General features: G+C 35.8%; 1 non-coding gene across 1 annotated transcript; it reads left to right on the plus strand.

Annotated features, from left to right (window-relative positions):
- The first annotated feature begins 19,531 nt into the window (after positions 1–19,531).
- Positions 19,532–19,638, plus strand: LOC141716425 (small nucleolar RNA R71). Its single transcript, XR_012573136.1, has one exon. It is a non-coding gene; the product is annotated as a small nucleolar RNA R71 (small nucleolar RNA).
- The last annotated feature ends 2,457 nt before the right edge of the window (positions 19,639–22,095 follow it).

Raw genomic sequence — 22,095 nt, forward strand, 5'->3', positions numbered from 1 at the left:
CAAGCACTTCCAAGACTCCACCATCCTCGAAAACACATCTCAAGCTTTTAAAAAAGGTAAAAATCTTTGGCCCAACTTTATTTAAGATTCATTTTCAAGATCCATTTAGTATGTAGTTGTAAACGTAGTTTTAGAAGTGGTATTGTTGAAATCTTGATGTTTAGTTAAGTAGATGTAAAGTTGATTGTTGTTGCCTCAAGAACATGATTTTCTTTAGAGAAGTTTGTGTATTGATGATGAGATGATGATTGTTGGTGGTTGTGTTAAGAGTTAGGGCGTAAACGAAACCCCGATCGTAAACGTAATTCCGTTAAAATAAACAAATCGTAACTTTAAGTTTCTGCAGAAAGTTCCGAATATATAAACTGTATTTCTTGAAAAATAACCCTTTATTATGATAGAAAATGTTACAAGGATCGTTTAGGCGCTTGAATCGCTTGATTCCGATTTACGAATCAAAAGTTATGGCCGTTTTACTAAAAGTGATTTACGCGACAAAAACTGCTACGAATTACGAACTTTGAAAATACAAAGGATCGACTTAAAAGTGTTCATAAATCATGAAATTTTTACAGAGAGTAACATATTAAGTTTCCTAACTTCTATAAAAATTTTAAGTGAAAATAATGATTTTTTAATTTTATAAAAATATCGGAGCCGAGACCGCGCGAGTAGAAACCGTAGAATCCATAAGCGGAGCCGACGACGATAATGAAAATGAACCTAAGATACTTAGAGAAATGAAGCGACCATGATGTGAATAAGGACTTAAAGGAATAATAAGGGTAGTACAAGTTAAGAGGGTGCATAATAAGTAGCGCAACAATGCGAGTCGCCGTAAATTAGAACAGGACCTAACAAATTGTGTTTATGATTAATAGATTTTTGAGCGGAACCTAGAGCATCCTCCACCTCGAGATACCCAGGTAAGTTTACGAACCCAGCTCTATTTACTGTTGTGTTGTGAAAGGATTGTGTTATTATCATTGCATAGTACCATGTTTTCCATGATACGTAATTATTGAACTTTGCATGATATAGCAATGTTTTACGATAAATATATATCGTGAAATGTTTAATTCCGCTATAAGCGTAACGTATTATAATAAGACCGAGAGTCGGTCGGGATTTCAAGATAAAAACCCGGGAATCATTCCGGTGATATTATAGGACGATTACAAGTCCATAATAGTATGTTTTAAAGGGACTCAACGTCCACTTACAAAACATTAAAATACCTCGAACTTTTATTAAAACGATTTCCTGATGATCATATTCCCTCAACTATATTTTATTGTTCGAATAATAAATGTTATATACCTATTTCTTATTATGGGAGAAGTATACTCCAACTATTATTTATTTCAAACCCGATTAAACATTTAAGATTATTACTTGCGTAGACATAAACTAGTTGAGGAATATTATTTTAAATATTCTTTTAAAGAGTAAACTCATTCGAGGTTTAATTATTTATCGATTATCATCTAATTAATTATTATTTATTAAAGGGTTTAGTTATGATTTAAAAATCATAGAACCAGATTTAAATTACTTTCTGATTTTGAAAATCATTCGAATAATTTCAGATCGTCAGAGAATATTATCCCGACTTGTTTAATATTTTGAATATAGTTTCAAGGAGAAACTTTTCCTCCTTATTTAATTATCTGTTCACAACGATCAACTCACATCCTTAGTACTTCCTCCGAAAACTTTCGGAAGTACATATATATATATATATATAAAAAGTAAAGCTACGCCTATCAACAAGCAAAACTCTTGGGGGAACTTCGATGTGGTTCGAGTTCTCGAGGTATGATAGGATCTCCTAAAGGACAAGGGAGGGGTAGGATCCAAGTACTTCGTGTATTGGATAGGATCTCCTAAAGGACAAGGGAGGGGTAGGAGACGGTACAATATGTACCTACGGACTTGCGAAGTGTGTGTATACCCGAAATGAGGACACATAGCCCGTATGCGGCAAGGGTGATAACCGGGATACGAAGGTGTCGTCCTTCTACTAGTAGAAAAGGTTACTTTTATCACAGTACGACTGATCATCGTATGCGGTGGCTCCAATGAATGTCCTAATTCTTCCAATTAGAATTGTGATGCAATACCGTAACCCAAGCCTAGGTGCTGGGTTTACTTTTAAGGTATTCACAGGTTAATAAAATCCATTAAAGAATTGTTTTCATAAGAAGGTGTGTATCACCAAGGAAAACTAATTTCGAATAAAACATAATTATCATATATGATGTTTTACGTAAGTTATCATATAGTCATTTGCATACTGTACATTATTATGCTGGGCATTATAGCTCACACTTGTTTTCTTAAATTGACACAACACAACAGTGAATCAAGATGCCTTCCATGAGAACCACAGCCAGGAAACGGGTAGGAAATGGCCAGCTGTTTCGTAGATTATTTGGTATTGTACCACAGGTAGTCCGAATAAGCTGGATTAGTTTTCAGTTGTTTTTAGTTCAGCTTATTTATAAGTATGACTTATGTAAGGTAATAAACAAGAAACGTATATTTGTCCGACGGACTAGCCTTACTTAAAGGTTACTCCCCGGTAAGACTTAATCACTTTTGGGTTGTAATAATTATCACTTGATGGTTGAATTACTCTAGTTATGAACGGTTCATTTCCAAGACAATAACCTGTAAGTGTGTGTGTATGATAAGTGTGCGGTCATGAAGCATGAGTATTTATATATTGTAGTGTGAGTTGTGTGGTTGTAGTAGTTTAGATGGCGTGGCCTCCGAGATTCCTGACCCCGGATTTTGGGGCGCCACAGTCCGCATTATCTGAGGCCTTCCTCAATGACTCAGCTTGCCTCACAGCTGATTGGAAATAAGCATTAGACTGAAATAAAATGATAAACAAAGAGCGTAAGGCAAGAGAATGCTACAAGTATATATAAAAGAAAAAGGAGTTTAAGAGGAAAGACCATACCGAGGCCAAAGATTGAGCACCCATAAGCTTTATCCTCTCCAAATATGGACTCGCCACAATATCTGTGAAGTCCTTAGGGGTCACAGAGTGGTGGGACCAATCTCATGCATGTTTCATGGATCCAACGACGGTATCCCCTCGACGAAATCCCCAGAGAGGTTGGAAAGCGCTTGTAGCTATAGAAGCAAGAACAATTGGGGTTTCAGTTCCCCTGGAAGAAGCCTCCACCATAGGCTCCTTATGCTTCCTCAGAAAACTGGGCTCCAGTTCCTTGCCACGTGTATCCAAACCCGCTAGCCGGGTCTTTTCATTCTTGCGGTTTCCTCAACGACAGGCAAGTTATCTTCATTAATTTTCTTGGCGTCTGCAAAAACAAAGGAAAACAAAAATAAGTGGCGTTAATAATGCATGAAATAAAGTAAAAATAAGAAGGAAAGAAAAATACCCTGCATAGAGACTGAGGAAAGCCCCACATGGATCAAAGAAAACTCCTCTAACAAAGTCCAGCTAGGAGTTTCACCGTTATCCTTTATGAGCTCATTATATATGATAGTCTCTTCGGGAGTTAGGTGAATGGATTTGGGACTACCATCACTGACCTTCCCAAAGGAGGATCTAAAGAGAGTGCCCCACTCTCCATTCTCCCACATAAGCCCGACAAAGCTATCCCTCCAATGTTGGTTATTATCGGGAATTGAAGCACTGTTAAAAAATTGCTTACATTTGGGCCTTTGTCTAATATAAACCCAACCACAAGAATTCTGGGAACAGTTGTAACACTGGAAAATTTTCCTAAATACAGCTAACGAAATAGGGAAACCACTTCTAAGACACAAGACCATGAAACATAAAATGTTTCTCTAGGCATTAGAAGGAAGTTGACAAGGACTAATTTGTAAGTCTGCTAATAAAATAGGAATGAACTCATGAAAAGGAAACCTAAGCCCCGTAGTAAGGGCATCTGCATAAATGAATAAAGTATCGGGCTTCCGATGGCATGTACGATCGCCACCTTCGGCAGGAACTATCCTAAGGGGTGGACGAATGTTATAGATTGTGGTAAGCTTATTGATAGCATCTACGTTGTACCATTTATTAAAGCAGTCAAATGAATCTAAATGAGCATTCGATGGGTATTCACCCCTAGTTTTAATAATGTCTATTAACGACATATAAGAAGAGCGAATTTTAAAGTTGTTACCTCATTTGGAAGCAGAAGCGATCTTAGCTGCCCTCTCAGAACTCTTATCTGCCATTAATGGAGGTAGATGAAAACTTGAGGCTGAGGGAGGAGGAGAAATGAGGTCGGAAAAGGCTGGTTTCTAACCGAATTTTTTTTAGAGGTTGAGAGAGAGGAGGAGAGTTATGAAGTGAGAAATGAGAAAGTGAAATGTGAATTCTCACTTCACTCTCCCCCCTTATATAGCACATGTTATCCGGTCAATGGGCCGGTGAAACAAGAATTTCAACTGGTTATAACCGGTCAAAAGCCCATTTGGCCCAAATCTACACAACTCTAGAAGGATCTAGAGAATTTTTGGAAAATAAAAACAAAAAAATTAATAAATAGTTGCATATATATAAAATGATGCTACAAGACTCTAGAACATTCTGGATTTTGGGCTTAGAAGCCCATGAAATAGGCCCAAGGCAGTTAAGCCAAGCTCACATAATTGAGCCCAAAGATCAAAGGCCCAACAAGAAAGCCCAGAAAAATTGGGCCCAGAGAGGAAGCCTATAAATATTGCTATAACGACCCGTGTATTTTTGAAGTATTTAAATACGTGATTATTATGGAAATTATTAAATAAAGTATGTGTATTGGTTTTGACCGGTATGTGTTGTTTGATTTTTATCTAGGTTCGATTTATGATGTACCGGGTATTTCGCGTGATTAATTAAGGAATTGCATTGAATTGTTCCACTTTTAAAGTGGATTTAATGCAACTTTATTTGTATAAATATTTGAAGTGTCTCTAAAATTGTTTTTATGATTTTATAATTACAATAATTATTTTTAGGATTTTATAAAATTGAGAAATCAATATTTTATTGATTATTTAACTTTAAATGATTTTCTGATTTCTTTTACTCGTAAAATTCGTATTTAATTCCAGAGCTTCTCAAAAATCACAAAATTCATATTTTTCAAAGTTTATAATATTCTGAGAATTTTAAAATTATTTTCGAAATTTTCGGGATTAATTTTACCCGCGCGTTGTTTCGTTTAATTGTTAAAAAGCGGGTACAAAGTGCACATTGAAAATTATTCTAAAATTGTGAAAATTACGTTTTTATAAACTTCGGGATATTTCTAATATTTTAAAACTGTTTCCGTGATTTTCTGAAATTATTTTAGGTATAGCTCGGATCATTAATTGTTAACTGCGGATATGAGTTACGTTTCAAATATACTTTGAAAAATTACGATTTTTTTTTTATTTTTAATAACTATGAATTATTTGTAATATTTTAAAACTATTTTCGCAATTTTACGGGTTTTTATTTAACCGCACCTTTATGTGTTAAATTGGGGAAAACGAATCAAAAACGGGGCAACCAGAGGATCATATCAATTAACTTGCTATGTGTCTAATTTTTACAATCCTCTCGGACACGTGTAAGCACCAGGAGTGTTAAAAAAACAACAAACAGATACAACTCTCTTATTTCTGTGTTTTCAGTTCGGCTTAATCTCACTAATCTCTCTCGTTTCTCTCGTCCTTCTCTCTCTATCATCTCTCTTATCCCTCTTTTCTTTCTTTCTCTTCCACCCGTGGTTTCTCTGTTGAGGTTCTCCGGTTGGGTTCCGGCGAGTTGCCGCCAGTAGCTTGGTGACTCCCCTGCTCTTTCCTTTCTTCGATTGCTCCTGTTTCTGGTGATTCCTCGCCGCCATCCTGGTTTTCCGATTATTTATGGTGAATACTCCGATTCAGCCCCGTTCGTTAACATATGCGCATATATAAATGTGCTTATATGTGTATACTTAGTGTAAATTGTGTGTGCAGTGTGTGTTGAGTGTGTGTACTGTGTGTGTGCGGGAATGTGTTTGTGCGCGTGACGCGCGTGGGTTGCAGTGGTGACGATTCTGTGTTCTTGTGATTTGATTATCTCTGATGTTATCATTTTTATTAATTCTGCAGGAATTATTGATTGGTTTCGTGAAATAAAATAATTATTTGGTACGAAAAACTATTAAAATAATCGGAGGAATCAGTCTGGACACCTGAATTATTCGGGCACCGATAGGTTTCACCGCCGTCGGCGATGAGCCTCGGCGAGCCGACGGTGGACAGTGATGAATCATTTCTGAGTCCTACGAATAAAAAAAAATATAAACATGTGAATAATAATAATTAATAACTAAATTGTATCGGTGATTGGAATTTGTGGGTCGTGATTGGTTGTCGTGTTTTAAATTGGAGTGTTGTTGAAATGACGTCGATTGATGTTTCGACGGGTAGTCCAATAAATAAAGGAGACGTTGCCCGATTTCCGGGAAAATGATTTACATAAATACGGGAATGTATCTGATACATATCGGGACGTCGAGAGACTATATATGTATCCGTGTGTTTTATACGAAACTTGGTTGTACAATGTGATGAAATATTTTGCCAAATCGATAACCCTGATTCCGTAAAATAAAGAGTATATGTATTTTTTTCGAAAACGAACACCGAACCGATTTTGGAGATTGTGAACCCTACTTGTTGTGTGTGTTATTATAATATACATAATTACGAATTGGGTTTGAATATTGTTGGATAAAATTGGTATCGAGGATATGTCAAGCATACCTAGACGTCTAACGTAGGGTATTTCGACCCTGTAGGTTATAGTTGGGAACCTGAAAGTGGACAATGGACTAAAGATAACCTAGTGGTCAGTCTACAAGCTCAGTAGAGTTTCAACAGAAAGACCTGAGTATCGAAGTTGAATCCAATGGTATCTAGTGGTTGGACGTTAGAGCCTGAACAGCAGAGTCGGCTCAGAGTTGATCAGTAATAGTTGTAAAGCCTTATAAGGCAAGTATTTCTGAACTTTTCTTCAAGATATATTACCAATGTTTTCGAACTGTTTCATAACATATTGCTATCATTAAACATAACTCCTGTTTTATAATGCATGTGCTTTAAACTACTTACCCTTAAACCCTGATTTTCTTGATCTTGAGCCATAGGCCTTATTCTTTGTAAACTGTCCTTTGTTGATCCTCAGACACCAAACCATACAAATATAATACTACTCCCCAAAGGTATAACTACCAAACACCAAACACTGGAAGAGAATGGTTGAAAACACAGAAACTTTTATACTCCAATCATTCCTTATAACATCAAAGAACCATATCCTGAAAAATCATTACTGGTCTAATACCTGACCCTTGTGCAAACTGAAAACCGTTTCTTATACATACCCTGATATACCCTTGAGATATCCATGAATTTCCTTACATTTTTTTTTCAAGTGTTTAACCATCATTGATTATGATCTTGTTTGATCGAATTATATTATTTATCATATTGAACTGCTTTAGGATTGGATAGTTTTTATATATGTGGACCAAATTCGTGGTCAGACCATACAAATGGTCAAGTTAGGCCAATGTGTGCCTTGGATCCAGTAATTAGAGCAGTGTTGTGTGCTTGCTCGGGGTTAGTGCGTGACTGATCAGCAGCCTAACCTTGGTTTTTAAAACTTAAAATGAATATCCAATTCTAATGATTAGTTAAAAAGAAACTTGATTCATCTGAATTACATACCTTGATCATTGTTTAACCTCAGTTATCGCTATTATGACTTGCTGAGCTAGTTAGCTCACTCTTGCGGATATTTTTATGTACTCTACAGTTAAGAAGGATGCGGTTGATGGTGAGGTTTCCCAGTTCAATGTACGAGCTAGGATTCCAGATTGAGTTGGATCGAGCTAGCAGGAGCTTATGGCGGTAGTGAGGTTGTAAGATTGTAAGAATAATTTTATTATCAGTTGTGAGTTAAATTAGTTGGGATTTGGTACGTTGTAATAAAAATTCAGGTTGTGGCTTGTTTTCATACTTAAACCTGTTGTGATCTATAATTACATAGAGCAGGGTCATTGCAATTAATATTTCATATACATGTTGATATATTGTGTTTGTGTTGTGGACCCCCAAACTTCTGACCCGGGTTTGGAGGGCGCCACAGGTTGGTATCAGAGCTACAGGTTATAAGTCACTGAAACAAGCCTAGATTGTCTGGATTGGGTAGAGGGTTAGGATTAGGAATAGGAAAGAGAAAGATAAGACGTTATGAGGTTGAGTGCGATGGTATAGTAGGTCTCCGACACAGTTCGTATTGCGATTCAGGATTCTCAGCTTGCGACGTGATTTCCAGACAACGGCAATGGCAGATCCTGATTTCCCGATGTCATTTGATCGTTTGGAGCTTTCCGTTCGAGGATCGTCATCTTCTCTCAGATTTGATTTGCACCTTGTTCCTCCACCAGTATTAATGGCACTACCTTCTGTTATAACGATTGCACTTCTTCAAGCTATTCTATGCTACTTTTCCACCTCTTGATATGAGATTACCTATTCAAGAACCTCCATCTGTTTATTTTTGTTTCACTGGACATTCGGCTGTGAGTGTATCTCTTTAGTTTACCCTACATCCTGTTCTATACCCCCAGTTTAGAACTTGTCCTATGAAGCGATTGTACCTACGAGGATGGATTCGAGAGTTACAGTAAATGGGGAGCGCTTGAGATATAAATAAAGGTGAGAAGAAGTTTAGAGAGAAGATTTAAGTGTTTCAGAGGATAGCTGTTATCGGGTTAAAAGAAGTCATTAGTGACTAAGCCACCCGTGAATAATTATGGGATGAATTAGCTGAATTTTGAAAGAGTTAGAGAGAAAGGTATAAATCTTGAATTTTTGGTGGAATTAAATGATGGTGCTATGATAAATGCGATATGTAAAGTAGTGATGTGATGTGATACGAGCAAACTTTGTTCTATGAAATAGACTTGTTGACTATTGGATAGCCTGTTCTACTTAACTACTGCAACGATAATATTGGGAGTATTACCAGTATGGGAGCCTTGATGTGAAACTACGAATAAGATAATGTGCGACAACAATTGAAGTTTTGTCGATTAAGGAAGGTAAGTGTACACGATGAAGAAGCAAAAGTAGATTGAAGTGAATGGACCTTTATATGATCGTTCCATTAATTTGGTACCTTGTTATAGGTCGGAAGGACAACAACCAACTCATATAGTAAGGACAACCAGGTTTGTGATTTTCCAAACTTTTTAAACAAGTTTTCAAAAAAGATTTTCCTTTACAAATTTCTAAAAGCCTTTTCGAATAAAATGATTTTTAAACATTGGTAGTCAAGTTACTATTTGAGTTTCTTGTTTGTTAGAAAGCCCGAATTACTTGGAAGGATGCTGTTTCAGACTTAGTATTGCTAATTTCGAGAACGAAGTAACCTATGATTATGAAGAAGTTGATTATTCCTATCTGTAAAGTGCAAGTATTGTTTGATAAAAATTTACAACAGAATCAGTGTGCAGAGTAACTATACATTCAATTACTAGGACTATCAGAGTTCGAAGAATTCATTGATTTAACAGAAGCCGGAGCGTGATCGAAGAAGATTGGGAAGATTTCCAGACCTCTCTAAAAGCAGAATATTATTAACAAAAGGATCGTTATGTCAAATGGTACGTGGTTATTCTAAATTAAAAGAGGAATCTTGAAGTTACCTGGTAGGAACGCCATTATGATCGAATTATTAAGGTATTATAAGTGTAAGTGCGATGTTAAAGACGCAAAACTTAGCAAGTAAGAATTCATTATAATGTTTGGTTTGCGAAGACATTTCAGCAGACTTTCTAAAGTTGTTATATGATGCAATTGGGATATGATCGAACGAGCTCGAAAGATGAATACAAATGAAATGTGGATGGTGACCAATGGTATCGTTCTTGCCTTCAATATTACATCATATATTCCTATTCAATTCCTAAAAATGTATGAACTTCTTTTCTTAAATAAACTCTTTGCTATGATATCGAAAAGGAGGATATTGCATTCCTTTCAAATTTAATTGTTTCCTCAAATTTTGCTTTCTGATTGGGACAAACAGTGTTGTGGTGAGACACTTTGTCGGAATGACGAAGAGTCGGGTGGGACGCCACCTAATCATGTGATGTATGCCAAATGGTATGAAAGACTGGCCATCTTAAGTACCAATGTGGTTGTCTCATTCATATTCAAATCCTTGTTTCTTCTTTCTTTCCAACTCTAAATTTTGTTGAATTGTGAATCCTTCTAGTTGCTTCGTTGTACTGTCGTTCTTTGTAAGAGTTTTTCAAACATAAATCAACAAATTATGGACCAAGCGGGCAAAGTTCCATCTACCTCTCACGCATGGAAAGCAAATAAGGGCATATGGCGAGAATTGCAAATCACTAACCCTGTTAGGGATGCACTAAGAATCAAGGGAATCTACTCCAATTAGGATACGTCTTCGAGAACGAGAATATGCGACTTTCCTGTGAAATATGTTGTTCAAATTATGGACGTGACAACATGGATGACGATGGTAAGTACCTTATGCGTTAAAGTATTAAAAGATGTGAGAGAAACTTAATTGTTTATCTCTCAAGGTTTTGTTAATAAGATAAATTACCTTGTTGAATTGATGAGATTATGGTTAAAAGGATAAGCAAGTCAAGAATGTGTAGTTGTTAAATAAGTAAGTACTAATGGTGGAATTGAGGTTTCTGGAAATAAGCTATGAAGAATTGATATCATTTGAGATAAGAGGATTTGACATTATTCTAAAAAAATGGATTAACTATGGAAGCATGATGCCCAAACGAACAGTCATGATGAATAGATAGTTTTGAAGACGTTAAATGAGAATATGATTAGGCATAAAGGAAAAAGGAAGGTAAAGAATTGATTAATGATGATTACGATGATCAAGATGTGAGTATTATGGTAATTATGAGATAAATAAAAGTTAGAGGCAAACAAAATTGAAGATTTTATAGCAATTAAAGAGTTTGAAGATATGTTTCCAGATAAGTTATCAACATTTCCTCCAGATAGAGAAATGAAGCTCGCGATTGACGTTGCACCTGAGACGAAGCCAGTGACCAAGGCCTTACAAAAAATGGCACTAGTTACATGGAGGAAATTAGCAAAGCAGATGTAAGAAACGTTAGAAGAAGGAGCGATTAGACCTAGTGTACCCCATAAGGTGCACCGGTATTAATTACTAATAAAAAAGATGGAAGTATGAGGTTATGCGTCGACTACCGAAAGCTTAACAAGTTTACTATCAAGAGCAAGTATCTGTTACCTTGAACCAATGATTTGTTTGATTAGACGAAGGAAGAAAAGTACTTTTGTAAGATCGATTTAAGATTTGGTATTTCACCAATTGACGATTAAACCTATGGATATATCAAAGATAATTTTTCAGAACTAAGTACTGTTTCCCTATTGTCATTTGGATTAACCAATATACCCATAATATTTGAACTCGATGGACAAAAATCTTTAAGGAATATCTGGATAAGCTGTAGCGTAAAACTTAAAGTTAACGGAGGACCATGCATTTAATGATAACTGAGAAGTTGGAGAAGAAAGAAGTTGTATGAAGTATAGTTCTTAGTATAAATAGTCAATGTGGAGAAGACCAAGAGAGATTCAGTACAAATTAAAGTTACTATGAATGAAAAGAGACCAGAAACACCAACAAAAGTAAGAAGTTTTATCATAGGCCGGTTACTATCGAAAATTGGTGCAAGATTTCTTGGAAGTTGCAATATCTTGGACGAAGCTGACCAGGAAAAGCAAGAAGTTTATACGAAGTAGAGAAGGGTAAAGAAAGTTTTACAGAGTTAAGTGAAAGAATGGTTACAGCACTTGCTTTATCATTTTGAAAGTATCAAGGAGATTTGGTAGTTATAGTGATGCTTCTCATAAGGGAGTAGGATATGTGATGATACAGCACAATAAAGTTATTGTATATGCACCCAGACAACCGAAATCTTATGAGCAGAAGTATCCTACTCATCATTGGGGCTAACAGTAATAATATTTGTTTTGAAAAATGGGGAGACATGATATGTATGGAGAAAGGTGTAAGATCTACGGACCATAAGAGTTTGAAGTAAGTATTCACGAGGAAAACAAATGTAGTGGCAAGCGATAAAAAAAAGGGGAGAACGAACATAGAGACTACACCAGAAGAATTAACTATAGGATTCTGGAAGTTGGAAATGGAAGCTAAAGTTCATAATCCAAAAGGGAGAAAGATGGATAGTGTGACCTTTTAGTTGAAGTTGTGAAGGGAAAGATAAGATGTCAAGAGAAGATAATGGATCACGATGTTAGTAGTTAGAAAAAGGAAATTTATGCGCCCAGGAGGACGATCACGATATCTCCAGATTTTCTTCCAGCACTTGGATGCTACAAGTAGAAGAATTAAGAAATAAGATCCCACATGGAATTAACAATATTAAGTATTTAATTATTGAAGAGACGCCAAGATATATGGAAATTTAAAGAAAAATAGTGATAACCGGGTATAAGAAGTGGATTTTAAAATAGATTGGGAAGTGTTAGACATGCCAAAGAATTAAAGCGAAGTATCGGAAGCCTAGTAACCAAGACAGACCAAGGTATGGTTTTACAAAAAGCAAATCGTAAAATGTACCAGTGAGGTTGTTGGAGAAAAAGGATAAAATTATGAGATTGTGTACTGATTAGCGGGAGTTTAATAAAATAACAAATAAGAATAAGTGACCCCTATAAAGAATTAATTACTTACAAGACCTAATTCAGGAAGTGTGTTATGTTGCGGGGATTAACTTAAGATCCGACCTGAGAACATATCAACGATTACGAATAGAATGAGTTATGAGCATTGCAAGCTCTGATGATATTATGTGAAATAACAAGTGTATCAGTTTTCTATAAGGAATTAAGTAACATGTTGTATAAGGAATACCTGGATAAGCAAATTGTATTTATTGATAACATCCTCAGCTACACAAAGAATAAGAAAGTTTGCATGGAATGCCCAAGAATTTTTCTCCAAGGATCAGAAGGAAAGCAACTATACGTTGAGTCTTCAAGAATAGAATTTTGACTAAGGTTAACAAAAGATTCTGAATTAATCCATTTATAACTACCTAAGCAAAGCCGTATGATATCAGATGCCTTATGCCAACAGAAAGGATTAGATGTAATTAAGACCACCGAGGAGTTAATAAACGAATTGGAAAGAGTGGAATCTGAAGTTCAAATACTTAAAGGTGATAATACGTGAATATATGAGATTACTTTTCAGCCTTAACTAATGAAAAAGAGTAAGAGATGTTTAAATGTTTGGAAACCAAGTTGAAAACGAGCACCGCCTACCATCCTTAAACGGAGAGTCGAAGTACAAAAGTGATTCAGGAAATATAATATATGTTGAGAGGTTGAGCTTTAAGGAAATACTGGAATGATCATTTATCATCGATGTTAGCTTTGGAATGCCACTTCACCAAGTTTCATGTGAACGCAGGTGTAGGTCCCCATTTTTATTAAGATAAAGTGGGAAAAAGAAAGTTGTCAAATTCTAAGTAATTCAGCACACCAAGAGCGTAGTGATATTGATTGAAGCAGCTCGGAGTAGACAAAGAAAGAAGGCGAAATTGTATCGAGAAAGAATATGAGTATAGAAATAGGACCAGTAGTGTTAGTACAAGTTTCATCTTGAAAGAGACTAGATAAGTCTAAGTAGAAGAGACAGGTTAAGTCCTAAAATTAGTAAACCATTCAAGGTATTAATAAATGTAGATAAAATTGTTCATGAGTTGATGTTACCATCACAACAGTGTGTATATATAGTGTGCTTGACCTGTTATAGTTAAAAACGATAAGTATCTGATTTAAATTAAGTGATTGATTAGGAGCCAATGGGGCTCTTGTCCAAGTTTGTTTTGCATAGAGTGATCAACCCAAACTCTTGATCGTTAAAGGCGAGTCATTGGAAATGAGTGTATATCTATAGTAAGTACGTTCGAAATCCTCGAGTAGGAGAGTCTACTTGGAAACTAGACTCAGATATGCTTGACAACTATCCTCACTTGTGTAATTAGACCAGATTCTGAGGACAGAATCTTTTTAAGGGGGAGAGGATATAACGACCCGTGTATTTTTGAAGTATTTAAATACGTGATTATTATGGAAATTATTAAATAAAGTATGTGTATTGGTTTTGACCGGTATGTGTTGTTTGATTTTTATCTAGGTGCGATTTACGATGTACCGGGTATTTCGCGTGATTAATTAAGGAATTGCATTGAATTGTTCCACTTTTAAAGTGGATTTAATGCAACTTTATTTGTATAAATATTTGAAGTGTCTCTAAAATTGTTTTTATGATTTTATAATTTTAATAATTATTTTTAGGATTTTATAAAATTGGGAAATCAATATTTTATTGATTATTTAACTTTAAATGATTTTCTGATTTCTTTTACTCGTAAAATTCGTATTTAATTCCAGAGCTTCTCAAAAATCACAAAATTTATATTTTTCTAAGTTTATAATATTCTGAGAATTTTAAAATTATTTTGGAAATTTTCGGGATTAATTTCACCCGCGCGTTGTTTCGTTTAATTATTAAAAAGCGGGTATAAGGTGCACTTCGAAAATTATTCTAAAATTGTGAAAATTATATTTTTATAAACTTCGGGATATTTCTAACATTTTAAATTTATTTCCGTGATTTTCTGAAATTGTTTTAGGTATAGCTCGGATCATTAATTGTTAACTGCGGATATGAGTTACGTTTCAAATATACTTTAAAAAATTACGAATTTTTTTTTATTTTTAATAACTATGAATTATTTGTAATATTTTAAAACTATTTTCGCAATTTTACGGGTTTTTATTTAATCGCACCTTTATGTGTTAAATTGGGGAAAACGAATCAAAAACGGGGCAACAAGAGGATCATATCAATTAACTTGCTACGTGTCTAATTTTTACAATCCTCCCGGACATGTGTAAGCACCAGGAGTGTTAAAAAAAACAACAAACAGATACAACTCTCTTATTTCTGTGTTTTCAATTCGGCTTAATCTCACTAATCTCTCTCGTTTCTCTCGTCCTTCTCTCTCTATCATCTCTCTTATCCCTCTTTTCTTTCTTTCTCTTCCGCCCGTGGTTTCTCTATTGAGGTTCTCCGGTTGGGTTCCGGCGAGTTGCCGCCGAGTAGCTTGGTGACTCCCCTGTTCTTTCCTTTCTTCGATTGCTCCTGTTTCTGGTGATTCCTCGTCGCCATCCTGGTTTTCCGATTGTTTATGGTGAATACTCCGATTCAGCCCCGTTCGTTAACATATGTGCATTTATAAATGTGCTTATATGTGTATACTTGGTGTAAATTGTGTGTGCAGTGTGTGTTGAGTGTGTGTGTGTATTGTGTGTGTGCGTGTGTGCGGGAATGTGTTTGTACTGTGTGTCTTTGATTATATCTGATGTTATCATTTTTATTAATTATGCAGGAATTATTGATTGGTTTCGTGAAATAAAATAATTATTTGGTACGAAAAACTATTGAAATAATCGGAGAAATCGGTCTGGACACCTGAATTATTCGGGCACCGACAGGTTTCACCGCCGTCGGCGATGAGCCTCGGCGAGCCGACGGTGGACAGTGATGAATCATTTCTGAGTCCTATGAATAAAAAAAATATAAACATGTGAATAATAATAATTAATAACTAAATTGTATCGGTGATTGGAATTTGCGAGTCGTGATTGGTTGTCGTGTTTTAAATTGGAGTGTTGTTGAATTGACGTCGATTGATGTTTTGACGTGTAGTACAATAAATAAAGGAGACGCTGCACGATTTCCGGGAAACTGATTTACGTAAATACGGGAATGTATCTGATGAATATCGGGATGTCGAGAGACTATATATATATATCTGTGTGTTTTATACGAAACTTGGTTGTACAATGTGATGAAATATTTTGCCAAATCGATAACCCTGATTCCGTAAAATAAAGAGTATATGTATTTTTTTCGAAAACGAACACCGAACCGATTTTTGAGATTGTGAACCCTACTTGTTGTGTGTGTTATTATAATATACATAATTACGAATTGGGTTTGAATATCGTTGGATAAAATTGGTATCGAGGATATGTCAAGCATACCTAGACGTCTAACGTAGGGTATTTCGACCCTATAGGTTATAGTCAGGAACTTGAAAGTGGACAATGGACTAAAGATAACCTAGTGGTTAGTCTACGAGCTCAGTAGAGTTTCAACAGAAAGACCTGAGTGTCGAAGTTGAATCCAATGGGATGTAGTGGTTGGACGTTAGAGCCTGAGCAGTAGAGTGGGCTCAGAGTTGATCAGTAATAGTTGTAAAACCTTATAAGGCAAGTATTTCTGAACTTTTCTTCAAGATATATTACCAATGTTTTTGAACTGTTTCATAACATATTGTTATCATTAAACATAACTCCTATTTTATAATGCATGTGCTTTAAACTACTTACCCTTAAACCCAGATTTTCTTGATCTTGAGCCATAGGCCTTATTCTTTGTAAACCGTCCTTTGTTGATCCTCAGACACCAAACCATACAAATATAATACTACTCCCCAAAGGTATAACTACCAAACACCAAACACTGGAAGAGAATAGTTTGAAAACACAGAAACTTTTATACTCCAATCATTCCTTATAACATCAAAGAACCATATCCTGAAAAATCATTACTGGTCTAATACCTGACCCTTGTGCAAACTGAAAACCGTTTCTTATACATACCCTGATATACCCTTGAGATATCCATGAATTTCCTTACGTTTTTTTTCAAGTGTTTAACCATCATTGATTATGATCTTGTTTGATCGAATTATATTGTTTATCATATTGAACTGCTTTAGGATTGGATAGTTTTTATATATGTGGACCAGATTCATGGTCAGACCATACCAATGGTCAAGTTAGGCCAATGTGTGCCTTGGATCCAGTAATTAGAGCAGTGATGTGTGCTTGCTCGGGGTTAGTCGTGACTGATCAGCAGCCTAACCTTGGTTTTTAAAACTTAAAATGAATATCCAATTCTAATGATTAGTTAAAAAGAAACTTGATTCATCTGAATTACATCCCTTGATCATTGTTTAACCTCAGTTATCGCTATTATGACTTGCTGAGCTAGTTAGCTCACTCTTGCGGATATTTTTATGTACTCTATAGTTAAGAAGGATGCGGTTGATGGTGAAGTTTCCCAGTTCAATGTACGAGCTAGGATTCCAGATTGAGTTGGATCGAGCTAGCAGGAGCTTATGGCGGTAGTGAGATTGTAAGATTGTAAGAATAATTTTATAATCAGTTGTGAGTTAAATTAGTTGGGATTTGGTATGTTGTAATAAAAATTCAGGTTGTGGCTTATTTTCATACTAAAACCTGTTGTGATCCATTGTTACATAGAGTAGGGTCATTGCAATTAATATTTCATATACAGGTTGATAAATTATGTTTGTGTTGTGGACCCCCAAACTTTTGACCCGGGTTTGGAGGGTGCCACAATTGGGCCCAAGGAAAGGCTCATGATAAAAAAAAGCCCAACGGAAGGCCCGAGGATTGAAGGTCTGGCAAAGTCAAGAATTACATCCTGACCTAAATTCGGTCAGAATTCTGATATAATTCCTGGTCGACAACATTTGCTCGAAAATACTTTTGATCATAAAATAACGGTCCTTAATTCGGTCATAAAAAGGGATAAATACTAGGCTTTGACCAAAAATTCGATCAAGAATTATGATCGAAGGTTTTTGATCGAAAACTCCACGAGCAAAAAATACTGGGTCATAAATATGTCAAAAACTAATTTAGCAAATAAATCCTGACGGAAATTCGGTCAATATTCTGGCCGAATAACTCTGGTCGAAATTAAGCATGACCAGGAAACATGGGGACTTAATTCGGTCAGAACAGTAAACCAGGGTCAAAATCCTAACCGAATTCGGGCAGGATCCTAATCGAACCATCCTGACCGAAGGATGTGTCGACCAGAGTTTTGGGGAGCCTAATTCGACCAGGATCCTGGTCGAACAGATTCCTCGTCAAAATTATGTATTGAAAAAAAAAAAGAAAAAGGAAAGGAAATTAAGGAAATTCCTTAAAAATTCCTGGAAATTAAGGATAATTCCTAAAAATTAAGGAAAAATCCTAGAAATTAGGGATAACTCCTGAAAAATAAGGAAAAATCCTAGAAATTAAGGAAAAATCCTAGAAATTAAGGAAAAATTCTTGAAAATTAGAGAAAGATCCCAGAAATTAAGGGAAAATTCATGTAAATTATGGAAAAATACTAGAAAATTCCTAAATAATAGGAATAAGGTAAGAAAAGTAATAGAGAGGTTCCAAAACAACCCTGAAGCCACGTACAAGGCAAATCGTTGTAAATGTGTAGGTCGCTCCACACTTTACGCAAGAAATGATACCCTGAAAGGGAGCAAATAAACTTAACTTCTACGAAATCTTTTACGATTTCCCAGAAGCTGGGGGCAAATGATAGGGGATAAAATAAACCTTAATTACATCATTAATATTGCATTAATTATATCTAGGACTGCAAGGCCCATTAAAGAAGGCCATATGCATGACATTTAAACCAAGAAGGTTAACACATTAATCAGGCCCAAGAAGGTTAACACATTGATCAGGCCTGATGGAACAAAGAAGGCCTAGTAGCCTTGAATATTAATTAATTTTGTAATTAATTAATAGGGGATAAATCAGCTGATCATTAAGGTCTAATTATGATACAATTCCTTGGAGATTGGCCTCCAAGAAATCCCATAGGATAAGGAATCAACTTCCTGTATTATAGGACTCTAAAGTCCATCCTAATTTTGAGACTTGTCCACCAAGTCTCCTAACCCTAACCTAATTTGAAGGCATCCCATGCCTATATAAGGGGTCTCACCCCACAAATTAGAACTACATTTTTTGACTTGATCCTTGGCATACAATAAGGTACATAGGCATCTTATTAAGGCAGATTGAGTCACGAAATACAAGAGCAGTCAAATCGAGCCTCCAAGCTCACGAACCCTAGCATTAAATATACCCTAAGTTTTTATCCATAATAGTTGCTGCGACCTCTTAAAAGTTGCTCACGAACTGAGCTGATTCACTAGATATAGCACAATACTCCGTCGCATGCGATCCTGCATAAAACACACAAATACTCATTATTGGTTGAACACCATAGTTGGTCAGAGAATCGACCTTCATAGTCAACAGCTTTAGTAGAGCAGCGATAGCTGTAGCTGTATCCACCTCTAGAATTCCTGCTAACTTGCCATGTGGTAGCCTCTGAGTTGGATTCTGATATTCATTCACAGCCATCATCTAAATCAGATCATAAACTTCCTCATAGCTCTTAGCCCATAAAGCTCCACCTGATGCTGCATCGAGCATAGGTCTTGACTATGCTCCCAAACCAATATAAAAGCAATTGATCACCATTCAGTCAGGCATTTCATGTTGAGGACACTTTCTAAGCATCTCCTTATAGCGCTCCCAAGCTTCACATAAAGATTCTCCCGATTGCTGCATGAATTCAGTAAGAGCACTCCTGATTGCAGTTGTCTTTGCCATATGGAAGAATTTAGTAAGGAAATTCTGAGCAAGATCCTCCCAAGTAGCAATAGAACCATCTGGTAGAGAGTGTAACCAGCTCTTAGCTTTATCCCTCAGAGAGATTGGGAATAGTCTCAATTTCACCGCATCTTCAAAAATATTATTGAACTTGAAGGTGTCACAGATCTCGATGAAATCCCTAATATGCATATTGGGATCTTCCATCGGAGCACCCCCAAACTGGACTGAATTTTATACCATCTGAATCGTGCCAGGCTTGATCTCAAAGGTATTAGATGCGATAGCTGGCCTGAAAATACTAGATTGAATGTCATTGATCTTTGGTTGATAAAAATCCATCAACGCTTTCGTTGGTGCTGCTGGTTCTCCCATTATAATGATCACTTCTTCTTCAACTTTCTCAACTTCTTCAAAAACTTCTTCTTCCACTTCTTCAACTACTTTATCTTCTTCAATTATTTCCTTATGAGATTGAGACCATGTTTGCATACACGCTCTCTAGAGTACCTGAAACACAACAATGTAACCTTATAAGTAAAATAGTCGGAGTCAGTAAACTTTAATGACCACTGATGTCAAGCACATGAACTAAAATTTAACATCGGTCCCCGGAAGCGGTGCCAAGAACTTGTTCACACTAAAATACACGCAAAAATATATGCAAGCGTACATGATCACAAGTAGTATAAGATATAAGTCAAGTTCATTCCCACAGGGATTGGTTTAGGTTAAGTTCAGATTATGCACTTATGCAACAATGTATGATTATCATTCACAGCTAAGACAAGTAACAAGTTTGATTTGATTAAATACCTTAAGAGATTATACTAGCATGCATTAACTAAGTGATTAAAAGTGATTTACTTATATGAAATAAAACATGGGATTCTAACTTCATTAAGTACTTCATTCAAAGTTTATGTCTTTATCAATAGTATGCGATGGTGATGTTAACTAATCAAATAATACTAAACTAGTATACGCTATCTTTCGATATATGTATACCCTACTACTAAGCATCCATAATCAAGATAGAAGTTATGTAGACACCAATTATGCTTAGACCCTATATGTCTATAGAATTTTAAAACATAACGGTTGAAGAGCAGGTTATCTATTATGATTATATAGGGTATGTAAGATGGTTAAAATTACACTACAAATTATGCATGTCAATTCATACATAAACCTATGATAGCATGGCAAGTTCTAAACCTCTATATTTACCGTCACTTCAATAGAGATTAACAAACAATCTTAGATGTTAGCTACGCATCAAAGACGAATAAGCACAACCAAACTAGGAAATCATAAATCACCATACACTAAAGATTTAGAATAATCAACTATTGCAATCCATAAGTAAATCTGCTAGAACTCCATGACAATAATTAGTTCATGATCGAACATATCGTCACTATGGGTTCTAGTAAAAACATGATACTAAATAAGTTCTGAATATTATGATAGAATATAAAAGTACCAGGGTTTAGAACAAAGGAAAAACAAGCTTCCAAAAGTATCGCCTAAATCGAAGAATAGAAAAGTATGAAACTAAATCTTCTTCTCCTTAGCCATCTCGTGTGCTCTAGGTCTTCGTAATGTTCTCCCTGGATTCCTTGTTGATAAAAACGTCTTTTTATCTTTATATATAAGCCCCAAGTGAACCTGGACTCTCAGACAATCAGAATCGTAATAGAACAGGATTCTGCAAAAACACACTAGCGCGGGCGCGCTGCCTTACCGGATCTCCTGGCGCGGCCGCCCCGCTTCTGGCATGGGCGCGCCTGCCTTCTGACATAAACTCTGATTTTTTTTTGTTTCACGCTCCTTTCTTCGTGCGATCTTCCGAAACTCCATTCCTGACCTCTTATTAGCATAAAATCATTGAAAAACTCCTTTCTTCCTTCTGACTAATGCCCTGTAATGACTTAATACCAAAAACATATTAAAAACACCACATACTTGAGTCCAAGACACCAAATTAAGCCGATATGAAGCGTTCCAAGTGGATATAAATTCCACTTATCACTAAAGAGGGTTTCAGTTTATAGTAATCATAATACAAACTGTGATACTCTTTATATGTATAAATAGAGTGCCCAAAACTACCACAATGAAAACAAGGACTCTGTGGTTTATATCTAACTGTTCTATTCCTAAACTCATATTTGGAAGGAATAGTATTTATCTTTTTATTCTTCTTTCAAGAATTAGCAAGATGATTAGTGCTACCACAGTTTGAACAGATCTTTCTAGGTGCATTTGGAGGAGTTACATAATTTCCATTCTTATTAATTACCTACCTTGTCATTCCTATTTTTCCTAGATCTTTTCCTCTTGTCTTTCATGTGTAAGTCCTTCAACTTTTGCTTAAGCTGTTTCTGAGTCATTGAACCAATATTTACTGAATTTGTGTGAACATGTTCACTCTTATCA

This window comes from Apium graveolens, chromosome 3 (assembly GCF_009905375.1).
Source record: "Apium graveolens cultivar Ventura chromosome 3, ASM990537v1, whole genome shotgun sequence".
NCBI classification, from domain to species: Eukaryota; Viridiplantae; Streptophyta; class Magnoliopsida; order Apiales; family Apiaceae; genus Apium; species Apium graveolens.